The following is a 21,538-nucleotide window of genomic DNA, read 5'->3' on the forward strand; positions in this document are numbered from 1 at the left end:
TGGGAAAAGGCACCTGTGGGTGTGTGCTCAGTCATGTCCGACCCAGGGATCGAACCTGAGTCTCCTGTGGTTCCTGCACTGGCAGGCAGACTTTCCCACTGAGCCATCTGGGAAGCCCACCTGTGGGTGAGGGAGTACCTAAGATATTGACAGTGTTCCCTTTAATAAGATATGGCCTGGGTGCACGAGTGTTCATTTGTGTAGTTGGTTTTCAAACAGTTTTCATAGTAATGCTTTCTATTTGTATACTGTTTTTTTATATTAAAGTGATTACAAAGAAAGATTTGTTAAAAATCAGATCTGTAACTCTTGATCCCTCTACTTTTCACAGGGTTAGCAGTGAGACTTAGAAGAGAGCAGTTTGTTTTTTTTTTTTTTAATAAAAAGCTTTTTATTTGGAAATACTTTCAAACTTACAGGAAAATTGCAGGAATTGTACAAAAAAATCACGTGTTTACCTTTTATCCAGATTTCAGTTTATATTTTATATTATAAACATTTTATATTACTTTTTTGTTAAAGAGAGATTTATTATCCTTCTCTATTTTTTTCTAAATTATTTAAGAATAAGCTGCAGGCATTATGCCCCTTTGTTTCCAGATACTTCACTGAATATTTACTGAAGAAAATGACATTCTCTTACATGACCCCAGTACAGTTGTTAACCTCACGAAGACCTTTAACATTAGCAGTACTTTAAAATAATCTACCATTCACTATACAGTTTGTCAAATGACTTCATAATGTCCTTGACAGCACTTGTTTTTTCCTCCACTAGAGGTTGCAGTCGACGTATTGCATTTAATTGTTTCTTTCATCTCCTTCATCCAGAACAGTTCCTGAGCATTTCTTTGTCTTTTATAATAATGACAGTTTTGAAGAATACTGTAAAAAAAATTTTTTTTTTAATTTAAGAGAACAGTTATCATTTTGAGTTTTACTGTTCTCTCATGATTCTATCCAGTTTGTAATCCCTAGTCAAAATGCCACACTAATGATATATTTTTTTTCTCAGAGTTATCACATCTAGAGTGTGTATCTATCTGGCTCTCATTGGTTATGTTAATTTTGATAATTTGTCCAAGGTGTTGCATTTTCTCCAATATAAGGGAGAGGAAGTTTTGAAAGGATTTCTTTGGAGAGAGCTGTTGGTGAGTGTGGACCGTGCTTCCTTCTCAACGGAGACAAGCAGACATGAGATATCTCCCTCACCTCAAATCAGAAGAGAGATGCCGCTGGGGAAGCTTCCTGTGTGTCCTCTGAACTTACCAGGTCACAGCGAGTGCGCTGATGGGTGCCTCCTTCTGAGGAAAGCTAGAGATGGAGGGCTGAAGCAGGCTTGCTGCTGGGAGGTGGTGCAAGGCGAGCCCCTAGTAGACTGTAACCAGCCTTTTCTTCCAGAGTTTGTGAGGCAGTCCATGCATGAGTATTTCCCATGAATGAGATGTGGCAAGCGCCTGACTGGGGTCATTGTGTAATCTGACCTAATGGCCTTGGAAAGGGTGAAAGGCTCATTGAGGAGAAGTTGGCAGAGCCCCATCACAGTTCCCAGTGGGTAGAAGTGAATAAACGACTTGCAATAGAGTCCCTCCCTTCAGGTCAAGGGAATTGCTGGTGAAAATCCAACAGTGATCTGTGGGTGATATCTTCCCAGGACCCATGAAGAACCCCCGAAGGGGAAGAACATTGAATATCTATGAGCACAGAAAGTGTGAAACCGCCTCATGACTACTGGTAAAGTAACATTTCTCTCTCCTCAAGGTGGAGTTAGGGGGGAAGGTCAGACAAGAATGTTAATAAAATCCCAGTGAGGAGGGGTGGACACCTGCAGAGGGGAAAGTGGGCCGTGCTCTCCTCCATCATCGAAAGGGTATACCCACTGCAGAGGTCGTCTGTGAGATGAGAGCTCACCCTGTATTAACTTTGAAGTTCTCATCATTTTATGGGATAAACATTTTATTTGAAATGAAATTGAGACTATGTGATTTAAAATGACTACAGGACCTTTAATTATGTAAGCATGGTCAGAAAAAGTCATGTGACTGCTATCATTTTCATTGAGGGGCAGGGAAGAATATATCTGAATAATTTTTACTTATTGTTTGAAAAATGTATTCATTTTGTATAGGTAATACATCACATGATTTAAAATAAAAATGATATGAATAGTGTACGACCACTATGAAGAATAACATGGATTTCCTTAAAAAACTAAAAATAGAGTTACCACATGATCCAGCAATCCCAATCCTGAGCATATATCCAGAAAAGACCAAAACGCTAATTCAAAAAGATACTTGCACACCAGTGTTCATAGCAGCACTATGGAAAATAGCCAAGACGTGGAAGCAAGCTAAATGTTCATTGACAGATGATTGAATAAAGAAGATGTGGTACATATATACAGTGGAATATTATCCAGCTGTAAAAAGAATGAAATAAACGCCATTTGCAGCCATATAGTTGGACCTAGAGATTATCCTAGTAAGTGAGGTAAAGCCAGGCAGAGAAGGACCAATATCAAATGATATCTCTTATATGTGAAGTCTAAAAAGAATGATACAAATGAACTTATTGCCAAAACAGGACCAGACTCACAGACATAGAAAACAAACTTAAGGTTCCCAAAGGGGAGAAGGGGTGAGAGAGAGAAACTAGGAGCTTGGGATCGACAGAGGCACAGCACCGTACATAAAGGAGATGAACAGTCAGGTTCTAGTATGAATAGGACTGGAAACTATATTCATTATCTTGTAATAATCTATAATGGAAAAGAACCTGAAAAATATATGTATAAATGTATAACTGAATCACTTTGCTGATTACCAGAGACTAACACAACATTGTAAATCAACTATATGTCAATAAATAAAATGATATGAATAGTGTACACGGAGAAAGCCGCCTCACACCTGTCCCCGTCTACCCAATTGCCATTCTCCTCTTGTTGTTGTTCAGTCACCAAGTCGTGTCTGACTCTTTGCGACCCCATGGCCTGCAGCACGCCAGGTGTCCCTGTCCCTCACCATCTCCTGGAGTTTGCCCAAGTTCATGTCTCCTCTTACAGGTAAATGTTTTTATATGTTTACTGCTCCAGTATTTCTTTATGCAGTAAGCAAATATGAATCTCCTATTCTTACAAAAAATGTAGCATACCTTTCAGACCTTTTTTTTTTAATTGCCGTAAAACAGTAGTAATATAAAATTTACCATTTTAACGTAGAAGGAGAATGCTGGATTATTTGGTAACTGTGTGTTTACCTTTATGAGGAACCGCCAGGCTGTTTCTCTAACAGTGACTGTACCATTTTACCTTCTGACCAGCCAGAGAGGAGAGTTCCAGTTTCTCCACATCCAACACCTATGTTCTGCTTGCTTCTGATAATAGTCGTCCTAATGTTTGTGAAGTGGCGTATCATCGTAGTGTTGATTTGCATTTCCTAACGGCTGATGCTGTGCCTTTTCATGTGCCTTTTGGCCATTTGTCTCCTCTGGAGAAAAGTTCATTCAAGCTCTTTCTCTGTTTTTGAATTTGGGTTAGCCACTTTGTATTGTTGAGGTGCAAGAGTACTTTATATATTCTGGATATTAACCTTGTATCAGATATATCATTTGTAGATATTTTCCCCATCCTGTGGGTTGTCTTTTCACTTTCTCAGTAGTGTGCTTTGATTGTGTGTGTGTGTGTGTGTGTGTGCGCGCGCGCGCATGTGCACTCAGTTGTGTCTGACTCTTTGTGACCCCACAGATTGTAACCCATCACTGTCCATGGAATTTTCCAGGCAAGGGTACTGGAGTGGGTTGCCATTTCCTCCCCCAGGGGATCTTCCCAACCCAGGGATTGAACCCATGTCTCTTGGGTCTCCTGCATTGGCAGGCGGATTCTTTACCAGAAACCTGATGTACAAAAGCTTAATTTTGATGAACTCATATTATATTTATTTTTGTTGTTTTTGCCTGTACTTTCGGTATCACATCCAACAAATCATTGCCCAATCTAATGTCATGAACATCTTCCCTGGAATGTGGGCTGTTGTGCCCAAGGCTGCCTGCTGAGGGCCTGAGGCATGGCAAGTGCTATGCAAGAGGCTAAATCACCAGTCCCTTTGTCAGGCTCTGCTGCGAGTGTTCCAAGTGTCTGACTGAACTCCACAGTTCCAAAATATTCACCTCTAGACAATTCCTGCTGGTCCAATAGTTGTTAGGTAGAAGGATAGATTCCTGGATATCTTCTGTGAAGTCACGTGTGTTTTTTTTTTAACTTGACAATGTAATTGGGAGAGCTTCTATATCAGTATGTAGAGATCTTCTTTTTCTTTACAGTTCCATAGTATTCTAGAGTTCATGGTAGATGTGCCATAGTTTATTTACCCTGTGCCATATTTAACCTGTACCATATAAACCAGTACCAGTTTATTTAAATGTACCATAGTTTTTTAGCCTGTTCCCCATTGCCAGATGCTTGGGATTTATAGTCTTTCACTATTACAGAAAGTGATGCAATGAAAACTTTGTGTGTATGTGTGTGTATAAATTTGTACATGTCAGGTTACATACACAGGTGTATCGGTGGAACTCATTTTCTAAAAGTGGAATTTCTGGGCCAAAGGTTAAGTGCATTTGGTAAATATTGCTAAAAGACCCTCCAGAGAAGTTGTACCCTTTAAACCCACCAGTAATGTATGAGAGTGCCTGTTTTCCCAAAACGTCAACAACAAAGCATTTTAAACTTTTGGCATTTTATCAATTCAATAGGTGAGAAATGGCATCTCAACATAATTTTAATATTCATCTTTCTTATTATGAGAGAAGGCATGTGCGTCTTTTCATAGACTTAAAGGTCATTTCTGGAAAAAAAATTAAAGGGGACACAACACAAATAAAATTACCTTATGATTGCCATCCCTTGAGTCTTGCTGGTTCAGTGTAGTGGGTATAGTTTTTCCTGGGGAAGCTGTCACTGGGAGCTGAAATTTGTTGCTGCTTCATCATAGAAGACAGAGAAGGAGGTGAGAGGAAGGAAGAGCCAAGTGATGAGGTGGGGCAGCAGAAAATTTTTTTTGTGTTAATACCAAATGAACATTGTAGAATGTATGCGAGGCTGCTGCGGAACTGGGATTGGATGGTGTTTCTCAGTTTCCCCCCTCCTTTTTAAAAAGAGGCTTTGAGAGAAGACCCAGTGTGATTGTTTTAGGAAGTAAATTACAGTAGGTTTTAACTGGGTTCCAACTGCACAGGATATTCAGGATTCTTCAGTGAGACACTTACCATGGGTGTTCTAAGCCTTCTTCTGAGTTCTGTGGCTTACCACATAGCCTGGATTGTAGCTGTTCTCCTGTTTTTTTTTTCTGGTGTTTTGAAAGTGTGTGTGTGTGTGTGTGTGTGTGTGAATTCTATTTTATTAATGTCAGGTGAGTGTATGCTTCTCAGTTCTTTGTCTTGTCACAAGGATTTGGAGTGATGGACATTAAAACCTCCTCAGCGCGTCACAGCTCTCAGGTCTTGGACAGACCGTGTTATAGCTCTTAGAGAAATCAGTGTTATAGCTCTATTTTATTTAGAAGATAGCAGGAAAATCCATCTTCGAGGCGTGAGGGCACGTTGATCCAAAGATGCAAAGAGAAGAGCGCCCCATCGCGTTGGGGGCGGGGGAAGAGAGCGCGCATGAGCGCAGGCACGCGTGGGAGAGAAAGAGAAAAAGAGCCCTTTGCCGCCTCTTTTTATGTTTTTCTTCTCCCCCCTGGCCTGCCCTGTGCAAACTGGACTTGGCCAGGACTGCTGTTCTACCGGAAGTCCTCACTCCGGTCCTTGCACCTTCCTTTGACCTTCCTCTGTTTTATTTTCGCGGGCTTTTTCCTTCCTTGTCTTTTAGCCACTGCCATTTTGGACTCCTTTTCCCTATTCTAACTACCTAACATGAATAAATAATAAACATTATAGAGGATAATTAGTTTGCCCGCTTTTCTGACAACATGACTATCCCCGCTCCCCGCCCCCCAAGAGCTTGCTTAATAAAAATCTGAAACAAGATGGGGGTTGGGGCACTAGGCTATGAGAAGTTGAACGGGGATGGGGAAGAAGCAGAGGGACACACATTCACAGTACATTCCTTGGGGTGGATCTGGCCTGGATCTGGCCAGGATCTGTCTGTTTAGCCAGGGGCGGTAACCAACAATAGACCAGGAGCCACTCCCAAGGAGACTGTGTCCTAATCAAAGAGCATTCTCTGCCAGCAGAGAAAGATCCCTGCAACATCACCTAGCTGAACTCCCAAACTGCTGCTTGGAACGAGTAGCTGTCCTGTGTCTCCTATTCTTCTCCTGTAGGGATCCTTTCTGCTTCTCACCATGCGTGTTGGGTGTACGTGAGGAGGGTGATCTCAGTTTCTGAGTTGGTCGAGCAGCCGCACCAAAGGAGCTGCACCAGATCTGATAGAGATCACAAAAACTGGACTCTGAGCCCGACACAGCGATTGGATAAAACAGCCAGATCTCAAAGCACCACATATTGTATGATTCCATTTATAGGAAACGTCCATAGGAGGCAAGCTATACACAGAAAATAAATTAGTGGATTGCTTAGTGGATATCTAGACTCCAGATTGGAGCTGAGTGTGTGCACGACTGTTAATGGGTACGACGGTTTTTTAGGAGGTGATGGAAATGTTCTGAAGTTGATTGTGGTGGTGATTGCACAAGTCTGTGAGCATACTAAAAAACTTATTTTTACCTTTTAAAAAAATTGTTATTAAAAAAAATTAAGTTATTTGGCTGTGCCAGGTCTTATTTGCAGCGTGCAAACTCTTTGTTGCTCTCTGTGGGATCTAGTTGCCTGACCAGGGACTGAACCTGGGCCCCCTGCATTGGGAACATGGACACTGGACCACCAGGGAAGCCCTATTTTTACCTTTTAAAATAGATAAATTAGATGGTATATAAATTGGAATTCAATGAAGTTGTTATTTTAAAAAAATCAATTTCCAACTGGTGGCCAATGGTTGGTATAAAATACGTATAAAACATTTATCTTATAAAGGATTTCTATAGGTGAATACAAATTAAGTTTATTACATATTCATTCAAATTGGTACTTTTATCACCATTGAGTATACGTCTTTATCTTCAGTAATATTTTTTTTTTGCCTTAAAGTCTGCTTGTCATATCTCAAATTTTATTTGATATGAGATATGAGAAGAAAAAATACATACTTTTTTTTCCCCTCTAGCTGATCTATATCATGATTGGAAATCAAATTTGTAACCATAGAAAGGGCTTCCCTGGTGGCTCAGATGGTAAAAGAATCTGCCTGCAATGCAGGAGACCCCAGTTTGATCCCTGGGTCAGGAAGAGCTCCTGGAGAAGGAAATGGCAACCCACACCAGTATCCTTGCCTAGAGAATCTGTGGGCAGAGGAGCCTGGCGGGTTCCAGTGCATAGGGTTATAGAAAGATGTGTTTGCAAAAGTGAAGGAAAAAGAATACAGCCATTTCTATAAAGTTCTTTGTATAATATGCAATATAATATTTTACATGTATTCAGTTATGTTTGTTTAGAATCCTCAAAAAGAGAATGACTTAGCTTTTAAAAACATCTTTCACTGAATAGTTTATAACTCTGATTTTTAGACTGTTTCTTTTGTATGGTTTTATTTATAATCAGTTAAGTAAAATCACTTTCATAATTAAAAAAGTCTACTTATCAGATATTAACATGACAATACAAGCTTTATTTTAACTAATGTTTGCATGCTTTTTTCATACTTTTTATTTCAACCTATGTTTTTATATTTAAACTTAACTTGTAAATAGCATACAGTGTATTTCATCCAATCTGAAATCTTTGGACTATACAATCCTTTCACATATAACATAGTTACTATTATAATTGAATTTAAGTATATTGACTTTATTAGGTTTATTTCTATTGGTTTGCTATTGATTCTGTTTTTGGTCCCATTTTTTCCTACTTGTTTGCCTCATGAAATGTTTGTATTAATCTGTTTTTCTGTTCTCTTTTTACTGATAACTTTTTATTACCCTTGTAGTGATCACTCTAGACGTGACAGCTTACATCCTTGATTTACTATAGGCTATTTAAGTTTGTATTTTGAAGAATCTTACAACAGTCTTTTCATTTACCTCTTCCTGCTTTTTGTCATTTTCAGTTCAGTCGCTCATTTGTGTCTGACTCTTTGTGACCCCACGGACTGCAGCATGCCAGGCTTTCCTGTCCATCATCAACTCCCAGAGCTTACTCAATTTCATGTCCATCGAGTCAGTGATGTCATGGAACCATCTCATCCTCTGTCATCCCCTTCTCCTCCCGCCTTCAATCTTTCCCAGCATCAGGTCTTTTCTTTTTTTTTTTTTTTTTTTTTTTACTTTTATCTAGTTTATTTTTTCCATTTCAAAGTCAGTGCTCCCATTTCATTTACTTTATGATAACTGATTTTACCATGTCTTTTTTTGTTGTTATTTCAAATGAGTCAGTTCTTTGCAGCAGGTGGCCAAAGTATTGGAGTTTCAGCTTCACTGTCAGTCCTTCCAATGAACATTCAGGACTGATTTCCTTTAGGATGGACTGGTTGGATCTCCTTGTAGTCCAAGGGACTCTCAAGAGTCTTCTCCAACACCACAGTTCAAAAGCATCAGTTCTTCGGCATTCAGCTTTCTTTATGGTCCAACTCTCACATCCATACAAGACTATTGGAAAAATCATAGCTTTGACTAGATGGACCTTTGTTGGCAAAGTAATGTCTTTGTTTTTTAGCATGCTGTCTAGGTTTGTCATAGCTTTTCTTTCAAGGAGCAGCATCTTTTAATTTCATGGCTGCAGTCACCATCCACAGTGATTTTGGAGCCCCCAAAAAGTAGTCTGTCACTGTTTCCATTGTTTCCCCATCTATTTGCCATGAAATGATGGGATCAGATGCCATGATCTTAGTTTTCTGAATGTTGAGCGTTAAGCCAACTTTTTCACTCTCCTGTTTAATTTTCATCAAGAGGCTCTTTAGTTCTTCTTCACTTTCTGCCATAAGGGTGGTGTCATCTGCATAGCTGAGGTTATTGATATTTCTCCCAGCAATCTTGATTCCAGCTTGTGCTTCATCCAGCCCAGCATTTCTCATATAAGTTATGTACTCTGCATGTAAGTTAAATAAGCAGGGTGACAACATACAGCCTTGATGTACTCCTTTCCTGATTTGGAACCAGTGTGGTGTTCCATGTCCAGTTCTAACTGTTGCTTCTTGACCTGCATGCAGATTTCTCAGGAACTTGATATTTTACTCCATGCATTTTAACTTCCTCAAATTTTATTGTAGTTTTAAGCAAGCAACATTTGCTTATACTTACCTGTATCATGAAGCTTAACATATTTAAATTGAGCAGATGGAGCAGTATATTAATATTTTACCTCTTTATCTCTTCTGGCAGTTTTATTCTTTCATCTGAGATCATATTCTTTGGACTTGAATAACTATTTTTAAAAATCAAGTCTGCATATGACATATTCATTCAGATTTCATTTGAAAATGTTAAAACATTTTTTATTTGTAATAGAAAACACAACATAAAATTTATCATCTCTACCATAATCAAGTTTAACAGTGTTATGTATACTCACATTGTTGGATAATGGATTTCCAGAATTGAAACTCTATGCCTATTAATCAGTGACTGTTTATTTGCTTAGACTCTAGTCTCTCATTTAATTATTGTTGTTTGGTGGCTGACTTATTTCACTTATCATGATGTCCTCAAGGACACCCATGTCATAACTTGAGACAATTTTTAAAAAAATGATGAGTAACATTCTGTTTTGTGTGGATACATTTTGTTTGTCTGTTCATCCACTGATGGACATTTGGGTTGCTTCTACTTATTAGCTGTGTGAATAATGCTGCTGTGAACACATGCATGCAGATACCTCTTTTGAGATTCTGGTTCCAATATTTTGAGTATATATCCAGAAGTTCTCGCAATGGATTTTATTTCTATATTAAACAAAGACTCTACCAGTCAGAGTGTGGTTTAGATTGGTATATCCTTTTTTCCCCCTTGACTTTTCCTTTATTATTTTTTTTAAAGGAATGGTTTCTTTAAGAGCATGAAGGAGAAAAATGAGCTATGTATAATATATTACTGAATATATTCAAAGCTGCCTTCTAAGAAATCTTTTATTTCTAAAAATTTTAACTAAACTTTTTATTTTAGGGTCATTGTAAATTCATGTGCATGGTAAGAGACAATACAAAGAAATGTCCCATAACTTTAACCAGTTTCCTCAATGATAACATCTTACATGGTTTTAGTACAGCATTCAGATTGGTGTATCTTGTCCAGCTTTATTTTTTAAAAGAACTTTTTTATCTTGTCCAGCTTTTCTGTTGCATTGGTGAGAGGGTGTATGTATCTTCCTTCACAACAGGCAGGGTGCTCATCATCGATTTATTCGATTGTCCCTCAGTGCCTTCAAGATAAAGGTTACACATGTTGTTCAGTATGTTTGTGTATACTCTGGTTAGTCAGGTTAGTCAAATATGCTAAGTCACACTGCTCTAGTGTCATTGATATAGCAGCGTAGGCTTTGTGGACTTAGCACTGCTTGAGGCATTTCAGTGCTGAGCAGTAGCTCTCTGTGTGTGTACGTAAGTATACATAGCAGTCACTTTTCCTGCTGGTTAGATACTGTACAAATATATTGATTCATTCAGGAGGCTGAAGGAACTGGTTAACTTTCTTTCACTATCTGGGTTTGAGTGTATGCTTGATTGTTTCTATTGGCAGAAAGTTGGGTATATCATTAGTAGTATAGCTGTCTTCCAAGAATATCCACTGAAACTGAGTATAGAAGTAAGCTTTTTTAGAATATACAGAAATAGTTGTTTATTCACTTTTACTTTGAATTTTGCGAATCAAAAAACCTTTTTAAGAAGTACAGTATTCGTACAGAAAAGGACTTTAAGTGGTAAATAAGTGTACAATTTTATGAATTTTAACAAAGCAGGCGTACCTATGTGACTAATGCCCAAAACAAAAAAAGGATACTTTCAGTACAGCAGAATCATCCTTTGGCCCTCTCTCAGTTATTATTTCCTCAAGGGTAATCACTGTCCTGACTTTTAACGTCATAGATTTGTTTTGCCTTTTTTAAAACCTAATGTAAATAAGATCACACTGCATTCTCACTTTTATCTGGCTTCTTTTTGTTCAGCCCAAAATTTGTGAGTTTTTTTTTCCTTATTGTGTGAGTAGCAATAGTTCATTCATACTCCATGAAAAGCCTTACACGTGCACAGAAGCATACAGAATAGTGTATGCATTTTCTGTTCATCTTCAACAGTTATCAACTCATGGCCTGTCTGCTTTTAGTAACTCTCCTACCCGCTGTCCTTAACTCTCCAGATTATTATGAAGTAAGTCCCGGACATATTTTTGCCTGGGTGCTCAGTATATTTGTTTCTTACATATTTAATAACTTTACTAAGTTGTGTCTTGGAGTTGGTTGTTCTGAGTTGATTTTCTTACATATGCAGTATACCTTTTCAGTATATAACTTCAAGTCATTTTTTTCTCATTGGGACAGTTTTCTTGAAATAGTGTTTTTAGGGAATCCCCTGGAGATCCAGTGATTAAGGATTTGCTTTTACTGCTGAGGACCCAGATTTGATCCCTTGTGGGCGAACTAGGATCCTGCAAGCTGGGTGGTATGGCCAAAAAAAAAAGATAGTGTTTTTAGTATTTGTTCTCTACCACTTTAGTTTTCTTCTTTGGGGATCCCCCTCTATGACCATCTTATCTACCACTTTTTTCTCAAGTCTTTTAAAATCACTTTCTTATTTTATTTTTGATGCTAAATTTTTAAAATTTAACCTATTTATTATAAGGCTTCTTTTTAAATACTTGTTTTTATACTATTTCTAACATAATCTTCATTTCTGAAGATTTAATTTTTGGTTACATTTGTTGTTATTTCCTGAATTCTATCATCTCATTTTTAGTTCCTCTAATTTTCTTTAGTCCTGTTCTCTCAAATCTTCTATTATTTTGTTACTTTGTTTTAGCTCATTTAAAATGATCAGTTTGTGGTTTTCATCTGTTTTGTGAACATGTTTTAAGCTTTGCTTTTATTGTCTTTTATTGATATCACCCTAACATCTTTTTCCTCATAATAACTCTGAGATTTTATTTTCTCCCCTTTTGTTATTAATTTTCATGTGAAACTAATTTGCCCTGTTAGATGGGAGAGATTAGTCAGGATAACTTTTCTAGCTTTATGTGTAAAGCTCCCTTTTCTATTGTTTTTACAAAGAGTTCAAAAAATATTGCCTTGTACTTTCTGAGATCTCTGGGCTTCACATTTTATCTGGACCGTCTTTGACTTTTGCCCTCACGTCCCTTTCTGGTCAATTTGGACTCTACATACCCTGCAGTTTCGCTCACTGTGAGTCTTTATTCTGTCCTCTGGCTGTTTTTTGCTGTTTCCCTTTTCTCAGGCTATAAGATGCCTTTGCTTCTATCTGCTTCCTCCCTCACAAATGCTGATATTATGCAGCTCTTGTGACTTCTCTTGTTTTCTCCTTCCCATTTCTATTTTGGTGTTTGTGGGCATAGCTTATCACTTAGTTTTGTTACAGGTGTTTCTTAACGCTTTTGAGTTTTGTTACCCTGATTTGTCTCTTTGGGTGGATTTGGATTAAAAACTACATCACCGTCACCACCATCTTCTGTAATAGATTTGAAAAAGAATTGTTCTGTAGCTTACTGGACCCTGTTAAAGTAACTTGGTGTTAACTGGTGAAGTATGGATTTTCTCCTTTTAAAACTTCTGTCAGTTGGTCAGAAATTAGCCAGTCTCAGTCTTAGATTCTTTGAGTTTCATGAATCTTCAGTATATAACTCACTTTTAAATTGGTGTATCTGCTGCAGATCCTACTATCCTATATATTACTCTTGGAGAAGAGAGTTACCTGATTTTACCTTAAATTCCTTGTGGGCTCAACTCTGTTCTTCCAACTCTTTTCTTTCTTTTTCTCATTTTAGTCTTCTTTTTTCCTCCACTACTTTCTTAGCATCATATACCCAGTTTCACTGCTTTCAAAAGTTTATAGTCTAGGCAGTGGAGAACACATACCCAGAAATATATAAATATTATAAGAGAGATTTTATGTTATCAGAATGAAGAGGAAGTATTAATTAATTTTGGCCAGAGAAATCTTAAGAAGGCTTCACAGAGGAAGTAATAACTGAGGGAGGTGGGTTTTGAGGAATGGACAGGAATTTTTTTTTTTTTTTTCATTTATTTTTATTAGTTGGAGGCTAATTACTTTACAGTATTGTAGTGGTTTTTGTCATACATTGACATGAATCAGCCATGGATTTACATGTATTCCCCATCCCGATCCCCGCTCCGACCTCCCTCTCCACCTGATTCCTCTGGGTCTTCCCAGTGCACCAGGCCTTAGCACTTGTCTCATGCATCCAGCCTGGAATTTAATAGATGTGTGAAACAACTTAACTCGAAGAAACTGTTAGTGTACTTCCCTTGAAATAGAATCTCCTGTGACAGTATTTCCCTACAGCAGTTTAACTCATATTGATCTTAAATTTATTTTCTCATAATCGCATATTGAGGTGAATGTGTCTAACAGAAGCCAGGGGAGTGTATAGTTTCACTGCTGAGAGTGGGCAGTAGATTAAAAAATGAGGAATGGGAACTACCTGTATTAAAAGGACAGGTAGAAGAAGAGGGACTAGTAAGGATACTGAGATGTGAAATCAGAGACTTGACTTAAATGGTAAACCAGGAGAGACTGGTCTCAGAGAAGCCAAAAAGTAAAAGAATTTTAATAATGGGTCAACATTCAGCAATGTCAAAGGCAAATTAAGTAGAATGTGCCCTGGAGCAGGGCATTGGATTTAGTAGCTAAGAGGACACTAACTGATTTTACTTGTTCCATTTTGTTTTGGATGCTTAGAGAGTTCTAAAATTTGACTTTGTTTTAGATCTATGTAGAATATTTACATAGTTTCAGAGTCAAGTATGCAAAATGTGTCCGGCTTCTGTCTCTGTTTCCTCCATCCTAATTCTTCTTCCACACCACTGGTAACCATTTCTTCTGAATTTTTCCTTTTTTTTTTTTTAAGATGTGAGACTTTCATTTTTAAAAATATTTATTTACTTGGCTATGCCAGGTCTTAACTGCAGCACATGGGATCTTTGATCTTAGCTGTGGCATGTGGGATCCAGTTCCCCAACCAGGGATCAAACACTGGCCCCCTGCATTGACAGCGCAGTCTTAGCCACGCTAGACCACCAGGGAAGTCCCAGACTTTCATTTATTTTACGTACAAGTAAGTCTGGGAGGTTGACCCTCGCTACTACACCTTCACCCTGCCCCCAGTCCCGCCACCCTTCACAAGTAGAAGAAACACTGACAGTCTACAGCTTAGAGAGCACCTAAGCTTTGTCAGCTGACTTGTGAGTAGGTCAAGGTGCAGGCAGAAAGGTCAGTGGCATTGATCTGCTTTGGCATCCAGGAATTGATCAGCCTCTCAGCCTGGCCTGGGTAGTGGCATCCAGTGATTTGAGGGTAGCAATGGCTGTCTTTAGTCTTAGGAGGACTGAAGGGACACATTTGTCCTGCAGTAACCATCCACTGCATCATCAACCTGATGTTCAGTGTGTTTCTGTAAAAACCTAGACCAGAATTTTTATTATTATTATTATTATTTTTTAAATTTTTTTCCATTTATTTTTATTAGTTGGAGGCTAACTACAAGAATTTTTTTTTTTAAAGATTGTATTTATCTATCTTTTTGGCTGTACTGGGTCTTCGTTGCTGTGCACGGGCTTTCTCTAGTTGCAGCGAGCAGGAGCTACTCTTCGCGGTGGTGCTCGGGCTTCTCGTTGTGGTCGCTCCTCAGGCTGCAGAGCGCAGGCTCGAGGTGCTTGGGTTTCAGCAGTTGCAGCGCATGGGCCCAGCAGTTGTGACGCATGGGCTTAGCCGCTCAGAGGCTTGCGGGATCTCCCCAGAGCAGGGATCAAATCTGTGTTCCCCATATTGGCGTAAAGATTCATAACCACTGAACCACCAGGGACGCCCCCAAACCAGAAATTCTTCACTGAGGATATCCCATTGCTGAAGGCTGATTTTGGTCACTAGGGAATCTCTTTATATATCAGGCTAGAGTCCTTAAATGTCCCTCTCAGGAAATATTTTCTATCTCGTTCTTTGGTATTCTCATTTCTGGCTGCAGAGACAACTGATAGGCAGGAAATCAATGATCCAGGAATGGGATCTTCAGTTCAAGGCAAGTGGGCAGCAGTAGTTTGATCTGTGTGTAGAACATCAGACAAACAGAGTTCCTTCAGACATCTCTTACTCTGTTTTTTGGCTTTCTTTAGCAGAAATTTTTTTTGAAAATATACGTATTCCTGTATAAGTCTGTCTGAACCTTCTCCAGAGATCACCATGGCATCTGTGCTCTTCCAAAGGTACTTGGAGGTTCAGTATCTCAGTTCATATATACGGAAGTATGGACTGCTGTAATGTCATAAGTTTCCAGGTAAAACAGGACTTTGTCCAGGACCCGAATGCCCTACTCAGAGTTAAAAAGGACTTCATGATGTTTCCTCTCATATGATTTGCCACCTTTTAGCAGCCAGTAAATTGAGACTGTCTTCCAGGCAAGTTGCAGATGTCTGGCGCATATTCTACTGGGCACATTTTAGCTGCTGCAGCAGGGCAGCAGCAGCAGAGAATTTGGAATGCAAGTCTCCTGATTAAAAGCATCCAACCCTTCTGTCTGTCATCAAATGTTTCTTAGTAGCGTTGTCACAAAGGATCCAGAAGTATGCCTGTATATGAAATAGAAAAAAATAACGTGAATAAATTCGTTTCCCTAGACAAGCATTAATTACTGTATTCCAGTGGAATCATAGCAGGTATACACTGTTTGAGTTTCAGTTGTCAGCACTGTTTCCTGTCTTTTTCGTCATCAGTTTTTCCCCTCTCTTCATTCATAGTATATGCATATCCATACCTGCTGTAATATTTCTGTTCTGTTTCTCACTCTCCTTTATTGCGAAAGTCCTTGAAAGAGTTGTCCACACTAGCTGTTTCCAGTTCACCTCACCTCTCTTCATAATTTCTATTTCAAAATCTGTTATAGAGGGCAGGATGAAGTTCATCTCTACTGATGCTACTTTGCCATTTGGCTTTAAATCCAAAACTGTATTGTGTGCTGGGAAAAAAAGGCTCCACTTTGAAAAAGGAGTTGTGGAGTGCTTCAAACTAACAAGACCTTTAGCTTCTGAACACACAGCCCCAAATCCATCTTCTATTGTGGCTGTAAAGAAAGATCTGACTGCACAGGTGTCTCTCTGCCTAGCAACACTTTCTTATTGGTAGTATCCAAAAAAATAAATGTGTACAACCCATTTAACATACAAATTGTCTGCTCAGTTCCTCCTTTGCCATAAAGACAAAGGATTATCTCACCATCTGCTTTGGTCTGGTGATCAAATTTAAAAGTGTTTTATTTCCTTGTGGAGAAAGATCTCACCATCGTTAACAAACCTACAATTAAGGATATTTCGTTGCTCAGATTAGCTGCTTTCCAAACGGTTGCTCAACTACTGCCAACCAGGGAACCCAAAGCAGCAGCTGGTGTAGCCATTGACATTCTAAGGATGCAATGCATCTGCACCTTCGTGTGCAGTCTTCCTACCCGTCATACACCGACCAGAGGAACAGTCATCACAACCACAGCGAATTGGGATGCCACACATGGTGCAGTGAGCCTACAGGATCTCCAGGCATGCGCCGACTAGGCTGGTGGGAGCAGGGACAGGGGTGGTGGGCCGTCTCCATTGTTTGTTTCTCATGTAAATGTTACCTGTGTCTGTATATCTGGGCTTCCCAGGTGGCTCAGTGGAAAAGAATCTGCCTGCCAGTGTAGGCTACTTGGGTTCGATCCCTGGGTCGGGAAGATCCCCTGGAGCAGGAAGTAGCAACCCACTCCAGGATTCTTGCCTGGAAAATCCAATGGACAGGGGAGCCTGGCAGGCTACAGTCCATGGGGTCGCAAAGAGTCGGACATGACTGAGCGTGCACACACACATGTATCTATATCTGCAGTTGTTTTTCTTAGATAAATGCTAACAAATTGTACACAGTTTATCTACCTGGATTTTTCTCTCTTAACGATATATCCTGGCAATTGTTCTCCTGTTGTATATAGAGATTTTCTTTAAAAATTTTTATTTATTTTTGGCTGTGTTGGGTGTTTGTTGCTGTGCGCACGCTTTCTCTTGTTGCACCGAGCAGGGGCCATTCTTCACTGTAGTGTGTGGGCTCCTCACTGCAGTGGCTTCTCTTGTTGTGGAGCATGGGTTCTAGGGCGCATAGAGTAGTTGTGGTGTGTGGGCCCTGTTGCCCCACAACATGTGGAATCTTCCCCAACAGGGATCGAACGCATGTCTCCTGCACTGTCAGGCAAATTCTTAGCCACTGGATCCCTGGGGAGTCCTCTGCATTCCTTTTTACAGGTACAGAGTTCCCCATTTTATGGATGTTCTGGTATGTTTTAAGATGGAATAAGGCTATTAGGAAAGATTCAAAGCAAGGGAAACCTTAGGGAAGAGAGGCCTTTTATTTTGTCAACCTGTGGGAAACTCAGGGGACCCACGGCAGCTAAGATGATGGCACCGACAGAGAGGGCTGAACACATTAACACAAGGTTGCTTTTGGTCCCACAGAGTAAAGCCCTTTGTTCTCTGAGCTAAAGAGGAGCTGGAGGATTAGAGGAAAGAAATTGGCTTTTCCCTTTCCTCCTATATTTCCTTATTTTATATACTCTGTTGTGCTGTTAGGTTGTAAAGCAGGCCTGGAGTTAACCTGGAGTTCAGCTATCTCTCACAGAGAGACAGCTGACAGTATCTGAGAAGTCCTGCTTTCACCTTTGGGAAACCACTTTCCTGATGCTTGGTATTCCTCCTTTGATTCTTCCCGGAATCAGCTCATTGGGCAGAAGAAGTATTCTTCAGAAGTCTCTGAATGGGGCATAAAATGGTCCAACTCCAAAGCTCTGTTATACAATAAATCCAAAATTTCGCTCACGTCTGTTTCCCGTTGCGCTTTCTGCTCAGCCACATTGTCCAGTAAAGCTTACTAAAGACAGCGTTTGAATGAGTGCTGCATAATGGCATAGCCAGCGATGTGCACATACACAGATTTTCGGGGGAGGTCATGGAACTAAGATCAGGGAGAGTAGGACATAGAGGGCGCTTGCTCTTCTTTTCCCCTGTCAGTCAGTCCACTTCCTCACCTGTCCTCATGGAGACCAGCTGCTGATATGATTCGTCGTAGTCAACCGACCCAGTCACACAGAACGGGGTCACTGTGCTTTGAAAGATTATGCACAAAGCCTATATGAAAAAGGTTTTGAAGCCATCTTGAACGATCACAAAAGTAGGGTTCAGCAAAAGTAAAAAACACATTCCTTGTTCTTAGATAGGACCATTTAACATCATAAGTAAGTCAAACCTCCTGAGGTTAGTATATAAATTTAACGTAATTCCCCAAAAAGATACTGGCAAAAATTTTCCTGGCACTGGATCCTAAACTTCAAATGGAAAAATAAATAAGGAATTTATTTGTATCATTCCTGCTTAGGAGTACCTATGAAAGGGGCTTCCCTGGTGGCTCAGTGGTAAAGAATGTCTGCAGTGCAGGAGTCGCAGGAGACACAGGTTCGATCCCTGGGTTAGGAAGATCCCCTGGAGGAGGGCATGGTAACCCACTCCAGTATTCTTGCCTGGAGAATCCCATGGACAAAGGAGTCTGACAGAGCTACCGTCCATAGGGTTGCAAAGAGTCGGACAGAACTGAAGTAACTTAGCATGCACCCACACACACACTCACACACCTTTCAAAGTCTTCAGAAGGAAGAGCAATGAGAAGGGGCTACCTTTACTCCATATTAAAAAGTACTATAAAGACCCTATAATTCACATGTGTGGGTGTTGATGCCTGCCTAGATAGACAAACCAGTGGAAATAGTTTCAAGTACCTATGGAAATTTAGCATTTGAGAAAGGTAGCATCTTATATCATTGAGGAAAGAGATTAACTTAAAAAGTTCAAAATGGTGTTAACATGACTGGAGAGCCATTTGGAAAAATATATGTATTTGGATTTACATTCCCTTTACAGGTATATGTGTGTGTGCTCAGTTGCTCAGTTGTGTCTGATCCTTTGCAACCTCATGGACTGTAGCCCGCCAGACTTCTCTGTCCATGGAATTTTTCAGGTAATAATACTGGAATGGGTTGCCATTTCCTACTTCAGGAGTTCTTCCTGACCCAGGAATTCAACCTATGTCTCTTGTATCTCCTGTATTGGCAGGTAGATTATTTACCACTGAGTCACCTGGGAAGCCCTACATTCCCTTTAATTTTCATTAAAATATACTCCAAATAGATGAGTTATTTCAGTGTAAAAAAATGAAAATATACGTTTAAGAAAAAAAAAAATGTCCATTTCTTTATAACCTAGACATGAAAAAAGTGTTTCTGTTGTAATTTAAATCCAGCAGATTGATAGATTTACATGCTTAGAGTGAGGGCAACTTGTGCCTAGAAACGGACAATTGGGATCACTCCCAGTTGTGGGAATGTTAGTTTTTTGATGACAGAAATTAAACGCGTAGGCTGATGCTGAGTTGTGCAGGCTTGTGCTGACAAGCAGTGATGCCTGCCTTCTACAGGCAAGGTTGAGAAATGGTCTGCATTTCCCATCTACCTCCACTGAGAAATATTCTGCTTTGGAGCCAAACAAGGTGTAAAAGGAATTAAGAGCTAGTTTTCAGCCCAAAATTTTCATGGGAAGTAAGTGTTCTCCACCTCAAGTCACTCGTCAGCTTTGGTCCAGCGAGTGAAAGTCACTCAGTTGTGTCCGACTCTTTGCAACCCCATGGACTATATAGTCCGTGGAATTCTCCAGGCCAGAATACTGGAATGGGTAGCCTTTCCCTTTTCCAGGAGATCTTCCCAACCCAGGGATCAAACCCATGTTTCCTGCATTTCGGGTGGATTCTTTACCAGCTGAGCCACAAGGGAAGCCCATGAATACAGGATTGGGTAGCTTATCCTTTCTCCAGCGGATCTTCCCAACCACGAATCGAACCAGGGTCTCCTGCATTGGAGGCGGACTCTTTACCAACTGAGCTATCAGGGAAACCCCTTTGGTCCAGTGACAGTGACTGAATTCATAGTAGAGAAACCACGAGCTAGATGTAAAACAAAAGAGCTCAGAAAGTGATGTGCCAGTCTCCTAAGGTGTGTAAGGGAGAGAGAACCCCTGAATATACACCTGAATATACACCATCTATTTCTTACTTCATTTATTTAAATAAATTTTTTAATTCTATTTTTTATTATTTGTTGCTGAAAACAAATCTCATGATCCATTGGGTCATAGAAAAATCCTTGATCATAGAAAAAGCAAGGGAATTCCAGAAAAACATCTATTTTTGCTTCATTGACTACACTAAAGCCTTTGACTTTGTGGATCACAACAACTGTGGATAATTCTTAAAGAGATGGGAATACCAGACCACCTCACCTGCTTCTGAGAAACCTGTATGCAGGTCAAGAAGCAACAGAACTGGACACAGAACAACAGACTGGTTCAAAATCAGGAAAGGAGTACGTCAAGGCTGTATATTGTCACCCTGCTTATTTAACTACTAGGCAGAGTACATCATGCGAAATGCCAGACTGGATGAATCTCAAGCTGGAATCAAGATTGCCGGGAGAAATATCAGTAACCTCAGATATGCAGATGACACCACCCTAATGGCAGAAAGTAAGAGGAACTAAAGAGCTTCTTGACGAAGGTGAAAGAGGAGAGTAAAAAAGCTGGCTTAAAACTCAACATTCAAAAAACTAAGATCATGGCATCTGACCCCATCACTTCGTGGCAAATAGATGGGGAAAAAAAATGGAATCAGTGAGAGACTTTATTTTCTTGGGCTCCAAAATCACTGTGACTGCAGCCATGAAATTAAAAGATGCTTGCTCCTTGGAAGAAACACTGACAAACCTCGACAGTGTATTGAAAATCAGAGACATCACTTCGCTAGCAAATGTCCGAATAGCTATGGTTTTTCCAGTAGTCATATACAGATGTGAGAGTTGGACCATAAAGAAGGCTGAGCGCCAAAGAATTGATGCTTTCACACTGTGGTGCTGGAGATGAGTCTTGAGAGTCCCTTGGACAGCAGGGAGATCAAACCAGTCAATCCTAAAGGAAATCAACCCTGAATATTCATTGGAAGGACTAATACTAAAGCTGAAGCTCCAATACTTTGGCCACCTGATGCAAAGAACTGACTCATTGAAAAAGACCCTGATGCTGGGACAGATTGAGGGCATGAGGAGAAGGGGGTGACAGAGGATAAGATGGTTGGATGGCATCACTGACTCAATGGACATGAGTTTGAGCAAACTCTGGGAGATAATAAGGACAATGA

At 39.8% G+C, this 21,538-nt stretch overlaps 1 pseudogene; it reads right to left on the reverse strand.

Annotated features, from left to right (window-relative positions):
- LOC133049372 (asparagine synthetase [glutamine-hydrolyzing]-like) overlaps window positions 1-21,538 on the reverse strand; it is a 45,910-nt pseudogene that overhangs the window by 19,155 nt on the left and 5,217 nt on the right.

The sequence above is a fragment of the Dama dama genome, chromosome 30 (genome assembly GCF_033118175.1).
Source record: "Dama dama isolate Ldn47 chromosome 30, ASM3311817v1, whole genome shotgun sequence".
NCBI classification, from domain to species: Eukaryota; Metazoa; Chordata; class Mammalia; order Artiodactyla; family Cervidae; genus Dama; species Dama dama.